Consider the following 15043-nt stretch of genomic DNA (forward strand, 5'->3'; position numbering starts at 1 on the left):
GCTAAGATAATTCTAGCATACCCCAAGGGTGCAATATTAGCAACATCTTACTGTTCAACTGATTATCAGAATTTTTTGGGTGGGGCGCGGCGGTTACAGAGGCCCTGCACGCTTCAGCGCGAGGCCTCTGTAACTCACTTACCTGAAATCAGCCGGCTTCAGGCAACGCAGCGTCAAATAACGCCACGGGGTCATGTGATGTGACGTCGCTTCTGTGGAAAAGGTTTTTCTTGGTAAATCTGGTGACTTTTTTTGCCCCACTTTTGCAGCCAGCATACTTTAAAAAAAAAAAAAGTAACCCCAAATGTTTGATAGTAGGAGAGGTTATGGAGTATCACTACTTTCGAGTCTACAAACTCCTCTTAAAAGAAAAGGGATTTATTTTAGAAAGCGTCTCCCACTTTTTCTTTTTCTTAATGCATAAATATAAATCTTTCTAAAATGTAGTCCAGAATCAGGATTAAGTGTATTAAAAAAAAAATGCTGTAGTTGTATTCATTATTATTTTTTTTTAAACATGGCGGTGTTTTTTTGCACCAATTTTGTAGCCTGGGCACTTTCATAAATAATTTGAGATTTGGTAAACGCTCTTTGCAGCATGTAGTCCTTCTCACCCATTAATAGTCTTTCCTATTGATTTGTAGTGTTTTGCAGTTGACACCAATATACTCCCTGTACATCAATCCTTAAATTAATACTTGAAGGATACTTCTCTATAAGGCACATCACAAATTCCTGTGAAGTAGCAGAGTCACAGGGGCATCTATTTATTAAAGTATCCCATAGAGTCTTTTAAGGACCCTATTGTATATTGTCTGACGTGGCCATTCTGGTCTTCTGAGGACAAAAATCCTCATTAAAGTTAACTGCTTATAAAGAGTTACCCTCTAAAGTCAAGTGGATTCCAAGTCAGCACTGGACAATTGGCTAAATTGGATTTATCGACTATATATTTATAGACTTTTAGATTTCGTATATTGTCTTGTATTGTATGTCTTTATTTGTATAGCGCCATTGATGTACATAGCGCTTCACAGTATATAAGTGTAACCCCGAGGTATTTTGTCACTTGCTGGCCCCCCTCCGCGAGTGCCGTTTGGTAGCGGGTGCCGCCGGAGGCTGCTACGGACCCGCCGGCACTTCGCGAGGGTGGGGGCCAGTGCAGGGAGCAGAGCGGTGCTCTGAGGCGCAGGCTGGTTGCCGGGGACGCGATCACGGCTCTAGCGACGGCCCGGCTTGTGAAGGAGAGGGCGCCGCCATTGCGCGTTAGCTCGCGCATGCGCAGTAGGCGGCAAGCGCAGGGAAGGCTCTAGACAGGTCGCGCATGCGCAGGTAGGATCCCCAGAGCTAGGGACAGATCGCGCGAGGGCAGGCATAGGGAGACAGAGATCAGGTGCTCCCTTGTGGCCAATAGGGCTGGAGGAAGCTCAGCCCGGGAATATAGATACATTTCCCGGGCTTTGCACAGGCAGTCAGGAAGGAGTAGGAAGGGTGTAGGGAGCGAGTGGCTCCTGCACCAGGTAAGGGTTCTCCTTAGGTCCCCAGGCAGGCCCCAATTCCCGGTAAGGGCAGGGGGTAACTGAAGAGGGACGGCCCTAGATAAGGAGGTCACCCTTAGGAGTGAAAGGTGCAGGTTTGGCAGTGCCACAGCGGGTAGTGCTGTGCGCACTGGCAAATAGGCACAGAGTGCGAGCAGTGGGTTATTGCTGCGGGTTCCAGGTGTATTGTGTGTGTAGGACTGCAGCTGTGTGTGTGTGTCGCTGCATGTGCTGGGCGCAGTGTGTGCAGCGTGTGTGAATGTCTGCAGGCTGACGGTGAGAGCTGTGTGTCTACTGCAGGCTGTTAGGAGTAGCTAGTGGTTAGGGAGGATTAAGGACGTGGGTAGCTAGGGGAGTGGGGCAGGGTATTACTCCGCAGGCCCTAGGAGATTTCCCCAAGCCACCCCAGGTTGCGGTACATCAGGGACAGGCCCTAGGTTAGGGTTCCTGTCACGTTAGGGTTAGTTAGGGATAGATAGGGATAGCGGCGGTTGCTGTTCCCGTGAGACGGTGTGTTACCGAGAGACGGTTGTGTTCCCGTGAAGCGGTGGGACCCTCGTTGGGGTTCCTGGAGAAGTACCTGGAAAGGATCAGATGGATGCATCGCACGTCTGACCCTTTGAGAAGAGTTTTGCGGGCCCGAGCATCGGAGTGCTCGGAAGGTATTTCTACATAAGTGCACCAACAGGCCTAACAGATAATTTAGTGACTGCGCAGTCACCCACGACCTCCGTAGGAGTACGGGACATTGGGTGTGGGGGATCACAGGACACTGGGTGGGAACACCAGAAGTTGGGCATAAGGTGCTCCAGTATTACACAAGGTTATAGTATAAGGATATGATGTTATGTAATGTGTTATATGTGTGTTTAGTAAAGTGTTAGTATTCTTTCTATCGTTACGTGTGTTATTGTATTTCTTACCCAGGGCTATCTTTCATAACGGGGATCCTGGGTAAGTGGAGGCGCTGCACCAGGTAAATGGTAAGGGTTTCCCCAGGCTCCCAGCTAGCGGAGGCTCAGATCTCCTGGAGCCACAGGTGTTATACAGTTACCAGTAGTCCCTTAGAAGAGGTGTGCCGCAAGGAAAGGGACCGGTTAGACCACAAGGGGCCAATGTGAGATTGGGTGGGTCAGGCCGGTTCACAAAAAGGGCTACATTTGGAGGCGCTGCTGAGAGATCAGACCTGGGGTGCCCTGTATGTTTTTCTAAATTGTGTCCTATTTTTGTTTCGCCATGGGGAAGCCTTCAAGGCGGAGGAAGCCACGTGCTAAGTTCCCGGCCGCGCGGGAAAATGTTGCCAACAGTTATCCAGGACTGGCGTGAAAACCCGAGCCCCGGCCCCACACTGTGAGTGACTCGGTACCGAGCTCGCAACATTCCCCAAAAGACTGTGCTGCCCCTCCTCTAGAGTCCACCAGGGGGAGGGAGTGTCGTGAGCAGAAATCAGCCATTTCTGTTCCCCCTTAGGAAAGCAAGGGATGCCGAGAAAAACACCCTTGGCTGTATAGAATCATACGGGCCCCCCATTTAGTCTTGCCAATGGTGGTATGCCCGTGTGCGTTAAAAGACTGGAAGGTGACGGGTGGCTGGATGGACGGAGCATCTGAGTCACCAGTTGCCCTCACGATGACCGTGGTAGACGGGGAAGAATGCCTGCACGGCCGTCTGAATGAATGTGAGTGTGCCGTTGGGGAGCTGACCCAAGGGCCTAAGTGTCCTGACTGTGCGGCGCAGTTCCTGCAACCCAAACCGCCAGCGGCAGAGGACACTGTTGCAGAAATGGAGTGTTCCCTCCCCGAGGACGAGAGAGACTGCCAGGGGTTACACCCTGATGTGTATGAGCCCTGGAAATTGCCAGGAATAGAGGTCACGGTGCTAATGTGTCCTTGCCTGAGTGGAGACTACAAAGCGGGAGTCGCACTGTCCTATTTACCGATAGGCTTCAAGTCAGCCCAGGTGGATGGAGAGACGTTTACCCAGTGTTTTAGCACCATTTGTGACTGTCCTAGAGGTGCACTGGCGTGGGAGCCCCAATGTGAGTGTTGCGGGGCCTGGTTCCTAAAGCCTATCCTACCCCAGGCGGCGGAACCAGCAGAGAAAGAAGAGGAGGAGCCGGACCTCTCTCCTAAAGTAAGTTATGCTTGTCATCAGTTTGTCCTAATTCCAGAGGCCTCCGGGGACCCGTGTGTCCAGACCACTGTTGCAGACCCTCTCAAAGGGGACATTGAAATGGTAGAGCAGGAACCTCAGGTGGCGGAACCTGCGGAGAAAGATGCGCCTGATGATGCTACCAAGGTGGGTGAAGCCGCTACTAATTCTTCCACTTCAGCGATGGAGGTGGTGGAGGGGCCGTGTGCCCAAATGGACTTTCTAGACGCTGAGCCGGAGCCGCTGAAGGCGGAGCTCCAGATGTCGGAACCCCAGATGTCGGTTCCAGACCCGGTTCCCGAGCAGGAACCACCGAGACCAGAACCACAGATCCCGGAAGGCCAGGGTAAGGTGTTTGTACCCCCGCCCATGTGTGGTGATTTCAGCGACCAACCGAGCGTGGTGATGCGCCTGACGGCGGACCACTCCAGTGAGGTCACCGAGCCAACCACCTCCACTGATGCAGACCCTGATATGGGCCCGTGTGCCCTGCAACGGCCAGTCCGGCCTACCACCGAGGTACCAGCGGTCCCAGGCTTGGGATCAGTACCTGCCGACAACGATAGGGGTAAGTTGACTGCCCCAGGGGTGTCGGGTGTGAGCTCCCCGGTGATCGTGGAGCCTGGTGACTCCAAAGGTAGGGTGACCCGGGCGATGGGCTCACCCCGTCATCGCGTCCTGGTGGAGGTGTCTCCCCCAGAAGATCTCTGCAGATCATGGAACGAATCCGACCTCATCAAGGTATCCGGTACAACGGACCGGAGCAACACTTACTCCTGCGCGAGGAGTCTCCAAGCTCGGCCTTCCCGAGACCCGGGCCTGCACGAAGAGGTTGTGCTGCCCAACGAAGATGTCACCGTTAAAGGGATTGCTGGAGCGGATAAAGACTGTGCTGAGACCGCTCTGGTAGTTGTGACCTCTCCCATGCGCACGATGGAGTGCTTCGTTCGCCATGTGGTGGACCGAGGCAAGAGACTGAACCTTCCTGTCTCCCGTGAGACGAAACCGGAGGGTCCGGCAAGGGTCAATACCCCGGACCCCTCACTATTTTTTCTGCGAGGGGGAGGCGGTGGGTTGGTGCAAGGGACTGGTCTTGAGCTCAAAAAGACTCACAGGAGTCAAGGAGGGATACCCTCACCCAATCAGTTAGGGGCACTCTACTCTGAGACTCAGCTGGCCTCGGGTATCCATATGAGTATTGATGACAAAATGCATGCTACATGTGATGTGATTTATGCCATGTATTTTCCACTGTATAAATCTTTGTATGGTTGCTACCCAAGCGAGGTCGTTGGGATTCTGCGAGGGGAAGAATGTAACCCCGAGGTATTTTGTCACTTGCTGGCCCCCCTCCGCGAGTGCCGTGTGGTAGCGGGTGCCGCCGGAGGCTGCGACGGACCCGCCGGCACTTCGCGAGGGTGGGGGCCAGTGCAGGGAGCAGAGCGGTGCTCTGAGGCGCAGGCTGGTTGCCGGGGATGCGATCGGGCCGTCGCTAGGGCCGCGATCGCGTTGCCACCGGCCCGGCTTGTGAAGGAGAGGGCGCCGCCATTGCGCGTTAGCTCGCGCATGCGCAGTAGGCGGCAAGCGCAGGGAAGGCTCTAGACAGGTCACGCATGCGCAGGTAGGATCCCCAGAGCTAGGGACAGATCGCGCGAGGGCAGGCATAGGGAGACAGAGATCAGGTGCTCCCTTGTGGCCAATAGGGCTGGAGGAAGCTCAGCCCGGGAATATAGATACATTTCCCGGGCTTTGCACAGGCAGTCAGGAAGAAGCAGAGGAAGGAGTAGGAAGGGTGTAGAGAGCGAGTGGCTCCTGCACCAGGTAAGGGTTCTCCTTAGGTCCCCAGGCAAGCCCCAATTCCCGGTAAGGGCAGGGGGTAACTGAAGAGGGACGGCCCTAGATAAGGAGGTCACCCTTAGGAGTGGAAGGTGCAGGTTTGGTAGTGCCACAGCGGGTAGTGCTGTGCGCACTGGCAAATAGGCACAGAGTGCGAGCAGTGGGTTATTGCTGTGGGTTCCAGGTGTATTGTGTGTGTAGGACTGCAGCTGTGTGTGTGTGTCGCTGCATGTGCTGGGCGCAGTGTGTGCAGCGTGTGTGAATGTCTGCAGGCTGACGGTGAGTGCTGTGTGTCTGCTGCAGGCTGTTAGGAGTAGCTAGTGGTTAGGGAGGATTAAGGACGTGGGTAGCTAGGGGAGTGGGGCAGGGTATTACTCCGCAGGCCCTAGGAGATTTCCCCAAGCCACCCCAGGTTGCGGTACATCAGGGACAGGCCCTAGGTTAGGGTTCCTGTCACGTTAGGGTTAGTTAGGGATAGATAGGGATAGCGGCGGTTGCTGTTCCCGTGAGACGGTGTGTTACCGAGAGACGGTTGTGTTCCCGTGAAGCGGTGGGACCCTCGTTGGGGTTCCTGGAGAAGTACCTGGAAAGGATCAGACGGATGCATCGCACGTCTGACCCTTTGAGAAGAGTGTTGCGGGCCCGAGCATCGGAGTGCTCGGAAGGTATTTCTACATAAGTGCACCAACAGGCCTAACAGATAATTTAGTGACTGCGCAGTCACCCACGACCTCCGTAGGAGTACGGGACATTGGGTGTGGGGGATCACAGGACACTGGGTGGGAACACCAGACGTTGGGCATAAGGTGCTCCAGTATTACACAAGGTTATAGTATAAGGATATGATGTTATGTAATGTGTTATATGTGTGTTTAGTAAAGTGTTAGTATTCTTTCTATCGTTACGTGTGTTATTGTATTTCTTACCCAGGGCTATCTTTCATAACGGGGATCCTGGGTAAGTGGAGGCGCTGCACCAGGTAAATGGTAAGGGTTTCCCCAGGCTCCCAGCTAGCGGAGGCTCAGATCTCCTGGAGCCACAGGTGTTATACAGTTACCAGTAGTCCCTTAGAAGAGGTGTGCCGCAAGGAAAGGGACCGGTTAGACCACAAGGGGCCAATGTGAGATTGGGTGGGTCAGGCCGGTTCACAAAAAGGGCTACATAAGATAAACTTATCATTCAGGAAACAAGAGGAATGAGACAACTTTACTAATAAAAGCATAATAAGATTTTGCAACTTCCTTTTAAGCTATTAAGAAAGTCACAGCTTCACCACATACATCCTTTCCTGTCACTGCTAGGAGTGTTGCAAACACTCATTTCAAAGCTAATTTGTACCTTTAGTTTTTCTACATTTTTGTTTCTCAGTTCATTTTAAGCATTACTGTTTATTTTGCATGTTATTGAAAACCAGACAGCGCTGCAGAACGTATGCATATATTGTACTAGAAATAATCCATTTCTTGTGCGACTTAATGTCCAGAATCATTAGCCCAGCTTTCTGTGCTGGGACAGAGACAGGCTCACACAAAAGTTTCTAAAAAAAAGTTGGTGGTAGGCTTACAAAACAATATAACAAAAGTACTGCACCGACACACTTTATTCGAGCAAATACCCAGTTTGTACCTGGCAGATACCTGGAATGCGCCGCTCCTCACCTCTGACAAGCCCCGTTGCGTTTGCCTTCCCAGCCTGGGTTCATGCCTGGCTGATGGGCGGCTGATCTGTTAAATGATTATGATTAGGATTTAATAGGCTGCAATGCTTCGCGTGTCTACCAGATGGCATAAATTCATGAATTGTAATGCAGTATATATATATATACTGTGCAGTATTGCAGCCAGCGGGAATAAAATGCTTCAATCCCTGCCTGGAAAATACCTCAATGCACTCGGGCAGAAAACAGTCACAAACCTCAATACACCCGGGTATACCCGAATTCGTGGGACTAGCCGAGCTCGAATAAAGTGTGTCGCCAGTGTAGTGTTGTACAGGCATACCCCGCATTAGCGTACGCAGTGGGACCGGAGCATGTATGTAAAGTGAAAATGTACTTAAAGTGAAGCACTGCCTTTTTCCCACTTATCGATGCATGTACTGTACTGCAATCGTCATATACGTGCATAACTGATGTAAACAAGGCATTTGTAACAGGCTCTATAGTCTCCCCGCTTGCGCACAGCTTCGGTACAGGTAGGGAGCCGGTATTGCTGTTCAGGACGTGCTGACAGGCGCATGCGTGAGCTGCCGTTTGCCTATTGGGCGATATGTCCTTACTCGCGAATGTACTTAAAGTGAGTGTCCTTAAAGCGGGGTATGCCTGTACCAAGTCCTGTAAATTTAAGAAAATTGGTTACCGGGTACCTGGGGAAAAATAGAAATGTTGCCAGGCTGGTACCAGGTACCCGGCCGGGTAGCATTGAATTTGCAGCAGCCGGTGGCGGAGGGTGAGGAAGACCGCTGCGGAGGGTGAGGAGGACCGCGACGACATTGTGGGAGCAGCATCAGTCATTCTGGTGGTGGCGGTGGCAGCTGAGGACGTCCATGCTGAGCCGTCGGGAGCAGCGGAGCACATCACAGCTGATGCCAGTGGGAGCCGGGGAACATGTGACAGGAAGGAGGTGGCTGTCCAATAGTAACGCTCCTGCTCCGGTCACTCTGCTGCCACCGCCACCAGGATCTCTGCCGCTGCTCCCACGATGTCGCCGTGCTCCTCCTCACCCTCCGCACCCTCCACATCAGTCTTCCTCACCCTCCGCCGCCGGCTGCAGGTAAGGGTTCTGCTGCTCCTGCCGTTCTCCCAGAGGAGGACCGAGGGAGCAGAGTAAAATGGAAATTACCCAGCGCTGGTTCCAGGCCCCTGCTGCCGGGTCTGGGTAATTTCTGGGTATCGAAAAAAGTGCCGGGTAACCCGGGTTCCGAGGTAATTACCCGGTACTCGGTACAGCACTAATCAAAAGTATCAGGAAACAATAATTCTACATTAGAGTAACACAAAACAAATAATTATCAGTGTTGCTATTTACTTGAATGGGCCATAAGGGATCTTCCAGTTCCGGAACGTGCCTTATGGATAGCAATGCTTAATAAATCTAGGCCAACGTCTCTAAGTGCATCTCCTCTAGATGACGAATTGAAATCCTTGTCCTGTTTTCATAAAAGCTGATCTCAGCTGGTGTTTGCTGGCTTCACTGTCCTTTGTATTGTGTCAAAATCTGCCAATGTTGGAGGTCACAAACTCAGCTCCTAAACTAGATCGGTATTCACACTTCCATGTTACATATTCAAAATGTGCACAGCTCTACATGAAGTTTCCGTAGTGTAGTGGTTATCACGTTCGCCTCACACGCGAAAGGTCCCCGGTTCGAGACCGGGCGGAAACATTTTTTTTTTTCCCCCAAGAAAAAAGAAAATGTTATACAGTAATTTTCTGCACATGGATCAGCAAATAAGCACCTTTGATGTGTCTACCGCATGTATCAAAAGCTATTGGCAGCAAAACCTTTTCTTTGGTAAATTGTATGCTATTCTATTTTTACAGCTTTTATCTTACTGATAGTTTAGTTCATATCACATTTAATATTGCACATTGGCTAGCAATAAGAACATTATTTTTGGGTGACATTGTCACTGCATTATATTTCTTTTATGTGATTGAAAAAGGTTGAAAAATGGTGCATCAGCTGTCAGAGTTTCCACTCTGCCCCCAGCACTAAGTGCACTTTATATCAGACAAGTACACCTAGAAAGTAGTGGCTATATACTTCGGTAACCAACCCAAACTATAAGGGACAAATCCAAATACAATATGGCCAGCCCATTATCATGGCGAGTTTTAACCATTTCACTTCCAAAGTGCTCAGTTAAAATCATACCCAACTTGTTCCTCAATTAAATCTTTCGGACGTAACAGAATTTTGTTAGATCTAATACCATTTAAAAATGTAGCCTGTTTGTACACCTCCTTTAACTGTTCTTTGAGCTTTTAAACATATTGCATGTAGGTTGTAGTGGACGTGCCATCTGCTGCCACTCCAAAACACAGGTCAATTGTCAACCTGACCTCCGACCCGAACATCAGACAGTATGGCGAGTATGACGTAGCGTCATTCCTAGTGCAATTATATGTGTGTACCAGGTGATGCACATGCTGACTCCACTGTTCTTTTCCCCGAATATTTAATCTACCCAGCATGTTCAATAGTGTCCTATTGAATCTCTCCAATTGGGGGTCCCCCTGACAGAAAGTCCATGCAAACCAAATCCAATGGTCTGTTACTGGTTATATTTGCTTACGGTGTGACCACAGAAGGCAGAGTTTTCCTTGGTATGCACCGCCCGTATTCTTCAACAACTTTGGACTTGCGAGGCCAGTAGAACCGATCTACTTTTATTAGACCCAATGTCTTGTCGATTCCCAGGGGGCCATGGTCATTATGGAGGGAGCTGAAAACTACCTGTATATGTACGGGAGTGCCAACTGTTTAGTTACTATATGTTGAGACCTCTTGGCGACTCGAAACATTACTCCACTCTTTATTACTAGATTGGGCGATTGTGTTACTAGCAACCGGCTTTCCGGACGCACCCCTGTGATGGCCGAAACAGGCTTTTGATTCCTCAGCTCTATCCCTGCCTCTTTAAAGCCTGGATCCATCTGTTGGGGTTTCTGGAGGTACTGCCTGTTTAGTCGAGGCAGCCCTTCCATGGTTTACTCTGCAGGTAGAGTGCAGGCAATGAGTATAGCGGTGGTTGGATATCCCCATACTATCAGCCACCCTATTTAGATCCACTGTCGTGATATATCTGGGCATCTCAACTTGCTTACACAAAGTTATTTCCCCAGTGGTAGTAATTTCCTCCCACTGGTTATCCTTCTCCCAGGAATCTCTTTGAATCCGAGACAATGCATCAGCATCAATATTCTGCCTCCCTGGTCTATATTTCAGGCTGAAATTGTATTTGGCCAATGCAGCTAGCCAACTGGGACCAGTGGCATCCAATTTAGCAGAGGAGAGGATGTAGGTGAGTGGGTTATTATCCATGTGTACCACAAATATTGATCCATACAGATAGTCGTGTAGTAGTTTAGTAGATAGTACTGCCCATTTCAAGGCCAAAAACTCGAACTTGTGCACTGGGTAATTATTTTCTGATGGTGCTAATCCATGACTAACAAATGCCACAAGCCGAAGTCCCTCCAAATGTTCCTGATATAACACAGCCCCTAGTCCTTTTATGCTGGCGTCCACATATAATACATAGGGCAGTTGTGGGTTGGCAAACTCCAGTACTGGTACATTAGTGAGACACACCTTGATTGATTTGAAAGCCTCTTCGCACTTGGGAGTCCATCTATCTCCAAACGGTTAATTCATCTCGAAGTAATCTTGATGGGGTCCCCAGGAGACATACTGTACCCTTGAGTCGGTGGGTAACCTTTAGTCAATTGGATCAATGGCTGAACAATGGCTAAGAAGTTATTCCCAAATTATCTACAGTATCCACAGAACCCTAGGAATTATCATAGCTCTGTCAATTGCCTGGGTCTAGGCAAGGATACAATATAGCTTCTAGCTTGGATGGATCCTTAGCCACTCAATTATCAGACATGATATGCCACACATAAGTGGCGGACGTTCAGCAGAACTGGCATTTGTCCAGGGATAGCTTCAGCCCACTCTCCTTCAGCTGATCCAGTACCATCATCAGCCGGGTCTTGTTCTTCTCCAAGGTTCTCCCAAAGACTATCAGGTCGTCTAAGTATACTAGCACCTCCAGTTAATTTATATCACCCACGACTCACTCCATCAGTCTCTGGAATGTAAGAAAAAATAGCTATTGGCGGTCACAACCCTCAATGAACCAAGCGCAATTAGTTAAAGCAGAAAAGTATTTATTTAATCAAAAATAGACATCCGCAAAGGTGAAAAAACTGGACGAAACGCGTCAGTTTTTTCACATTTGCGGATATCTATTTTTTCTTAAATGCATACTTTTCTACTTTAACTAATTGCGCTTGGTTCATTGAGGGCTGTGACCGCCAATATCTATTTTTTCTTCTATACCAACTAACCGGCAGGAGCACGCCGATACAACGTGGCACTGGCGCGTCGCTGTACATACATCAGCATCACCCGGCAATGAGTACTTGCCAGCTGATTTTCTTGTGTTGGACACAGGGTGTTGGTGAGGGCAGCAGCTGCTGGATTTAATGATTTACTCTGAGACACGTTATTTTAGCACATTTTTTCGTACCTCTATCCTGCATCCTGCATACTAACTAGCCCCCCCTCACTGAGTGAGCCGATCATACTTTGGATGATTTCAAGTGGATATCTAGTTTTTTTACACACGTCCACGCTGTTTTACACCTCAGTGATCTATGGAATAAAGGATTGTCCTATATCTTTATCTAGCCATGATTGCAGCATCAGTATTTCGGGTTAATTCCTCATTTTTTTCTTTTTCTACAGTCTCTGGCATGTGACTGGAGCCCCTGACACTCCTTGGAGCATGTGCTCAAATGGATAAAACTCCAATTAGCATATGAAGACAGTCTTTTCTTTGAATTGCTCCCACATGGTGATCTGGTAGTATCCACTACGTAGGTTGAGGACCGAGAACCACTTGCTGCCTGTGAGACAGTCCAACACATCTTCTATGCGTGGCATGGTATATTGGTCAGCAATTCTCCATTTGTTAGTGTCCCTCTTTGCCACACCTAAAGCAGAAGTCAAGGCTAGTGTCCATCAGAGTGTGGGTTGTGGGGGGTCCTCTTGCATTCATTCCCCTTCTAGAGGGTTTTTGTCTCCTGTGGGTCTTATTGAACCTTTCCCCACGATCGAGCCGAGCATCCTCCCCTGGCATTTCTCTTATTCGTAATGAGGCCAGGAGCTCCGACATTCCATTGGGGAGCTCACCTGGTTTGTCAGGTCAATGCTGCTTTGCAATTCCCTGCTGGCTGCTAGTCGTGACACCAATAGTGGACCTCAATATGGGCGGCTGCACAGCCATCTGTTGTTTCTCATCCCTCATCTCTTATCTCCTTTAGGATCTATAGGACTTTAGGCAGTATATTTTTCCATTCCCGGAGCAGAAGGTATAGCGTCATCATGTTTCCCTTGGGGACCTCCTTTATAAATTATTTCACTCTGGTGCGGTCAACCCTGCCAGCGGAGACCCCTTTGTTCCTCACAACCTTTTGCATAGCCACTTCTAACCTTGTAGAAATTCCAATAATTCTCACCCTCTGGTTGATTCATCCCTTGAACTGGAAAATGAGCTCTTCTCCACTTTCGTAAGCCCCAAATGTATTTTCTAAAGCGTGCAGGTATGCACCAGTGGTGACAGCTTCTTTCCCATCTTTAACTGCCCTTACTATAGCCGACGTGGGCTCTTTGAGGTTTTCTGCAATCTGGAGTCTCTTGTCCTGCTCTGATCCCCTCCCCCCCCCCCCTTCTTGCACTATCTGTGTGGCCTGCTCTATCCAGTTCTCAAAATCATCCTCTCCAGGGGGGTGGGCCTTACATTTGAAAAGGTATTTTTGCAGTGTAAAATCCGTGGACGGATTTGATTGGTTTCAATCCGAGTGAATTCATCAAAATCCACCATTGGATATAATCCGTTGACGGATTTGTAGAATCCAATCAACGGATTCAGAAAATCAATCCACGAGTTACGGAATCCGCGGAGTGTATTTGTAATTATAAAAAAAAATCCACAAAAGGCGAATTGCCCTTTTTGAGACTGATCCACGGAAATACGTGAATGAAAGGAACGGGCCAATCCACTGCAGATCCAAATCCGCACAAAAAATGTGCCCATCTCTAGCTAGGAACTCTCGGACCTTGTTTACAATAGTGTGATTGCCGGGATTGCTAGGGTCAGCAACAGGATCACAACCAACAGTGATATCCCACATTTCATTTCCCCTCCCCGCAATACTCAGGGTTGCCACCTACTACCTACCACCTATCTACTGAAGGCCAACCTGGAGATTTTTATTTTTTTTAAATACCACGCTTACCTTCACCGTCGTCTCCCGACATTTTTTCCCTGCAACTCTTCGCAATATGGCCGTGACACCGCGTTGTCATGACAACAGAACACTAAGCGATGTCACGCGGCATCAAGTTGCCATGGCAACGGGTCACCTTTGGCGCATAGGCGTCATGTGAGGCACTGCATTATGTCATGACATCACGTAGCGTCCCGTTGGCATGTCAACCGGCAACACGTGATGCAGATACGTCACGTTGCATTCCCATTGGCATTGCAACTTGGTGCTATTTGGCGGCGCGTGGCTATATTGAGAAGAGTTGCAGGATGAAGATTTATTTATTTTATTTATTTATAAAATATTTTAACAGGAAGTAAAACCTCTCGTTTTCAAGTATGTCATGGGCACAGAGTTAAGACAAATAATACATGGTTACAAATACAGTTGCATAAATGAACAGGGTATACATTATATACAAGACATTGCATGCACAGTTAAAGAAAATATATATTATGGGCGTATGCAATAGTTACAGACCAGATTAAAGTGTGAGGCAGCCTTAGATTTAAAAGAACTTAAACTGGTGGTGGATGTGAGAGTCTCTGGTAGGTTGTTCCAATTTTGGGGTGCACGGTAAGCGAAGGAGGAACGGCCGGATACTTTGTTGAGCCTTGGGACCATGAACAGTCTTTTGGAGTCTGATCTCAGATGATAAGTGCTGCATGTGGTAGGGGTGAGGAGCTTGTTCAGATAGCTGGGTAGTTTGCCCAGAAAGATTTTGAAGGCAACACAGGAAAGGTGAACTTTGCACCTAGACTCGAGTGATGACCAATCTAGTTCTTTGAGCATTTCGCAGTGATGTGTTTTGTAGTTGCATTGGAGAACAAAACGACAAATTGAAGTTGTGACGTCTCAGTCCCAGCATCGGATCTTTTGTCCAGATCAAAGGCAGGAAACACTGTACTTTCTAAGCAGGGGTTTATTTACAGGGTACAAAGCAGGTACAGGGTTAACTCATAACACAAAACAGAAACAAAAGACCTAACTCCTTCCAGGAGTACTGACTAATACTGCTTAGTCCCTATATAATCATGGGAGAACTAAACTCTTTCCCCACTTTTACCCAGTGTACCTGCAGCAGGTCCCCTTTCAGTCTCTCACAGGGCTGTCTGTGTGTGCCATCCCAGATCAGTCAAGCAGCAGCTTCTCTCACCCTCTCTGTATAACTCTCAACAGTGTGTGTCTGGCAGCATAGGGGGGGGGGGGGGGAGATCTCTGTATCACTTCCTGACTATACAGGCTAGGCTAATTAGCTCATTAACTCACAGCTGAACAGACCTTTCCAGAATGATTAACTCTATGAGAGCTGTAAAGTCCCACAACTGCCCCACTCTAGCCCTTAGAGGGCAGTGACGGCATCACATATCCCTCCCCAGCGAAACACTGTCCTGTGAGCGGCCCGTGCACTATCCCGTGCACCAACCTCTTTGTCAGACATGTCTGACATCCACCGCTT

General features: G+C 49.0%; 1 non-coding gene across 1 annotated transcript; it reads left to right on the forward strand.

Annotated features, from left to right (window-relative positions):
* Positions 1-8835: 8835 nt before the first annotated feature.
* TRNAV-CAC (transfer RNA valine (anticodon CAC)) lies at positions 8836-8908 on the forward strand. Its single transcript has one exon. It is a non-coding gene; the product is annotated as a tRNA-Val (tRNA).
* Positions 8909-15043: the final 6135 nt, after the last annotated feature.

The sequence above is a fragment of the Ascaphus truei genome, chromosome 3 (assembly GCF_040206685.1).
Source record: "Ascaphus truei isolate aAscTru1 chromosome 3, aAscTru1.hap1, whole genome shotgun sequence".
Taxonomy (NCBI): Eukaryota; Metazoa; Chordata; class Amphibia; order Anura; family Ascaphidae; genus Ascaphus; species Ascaphus truei.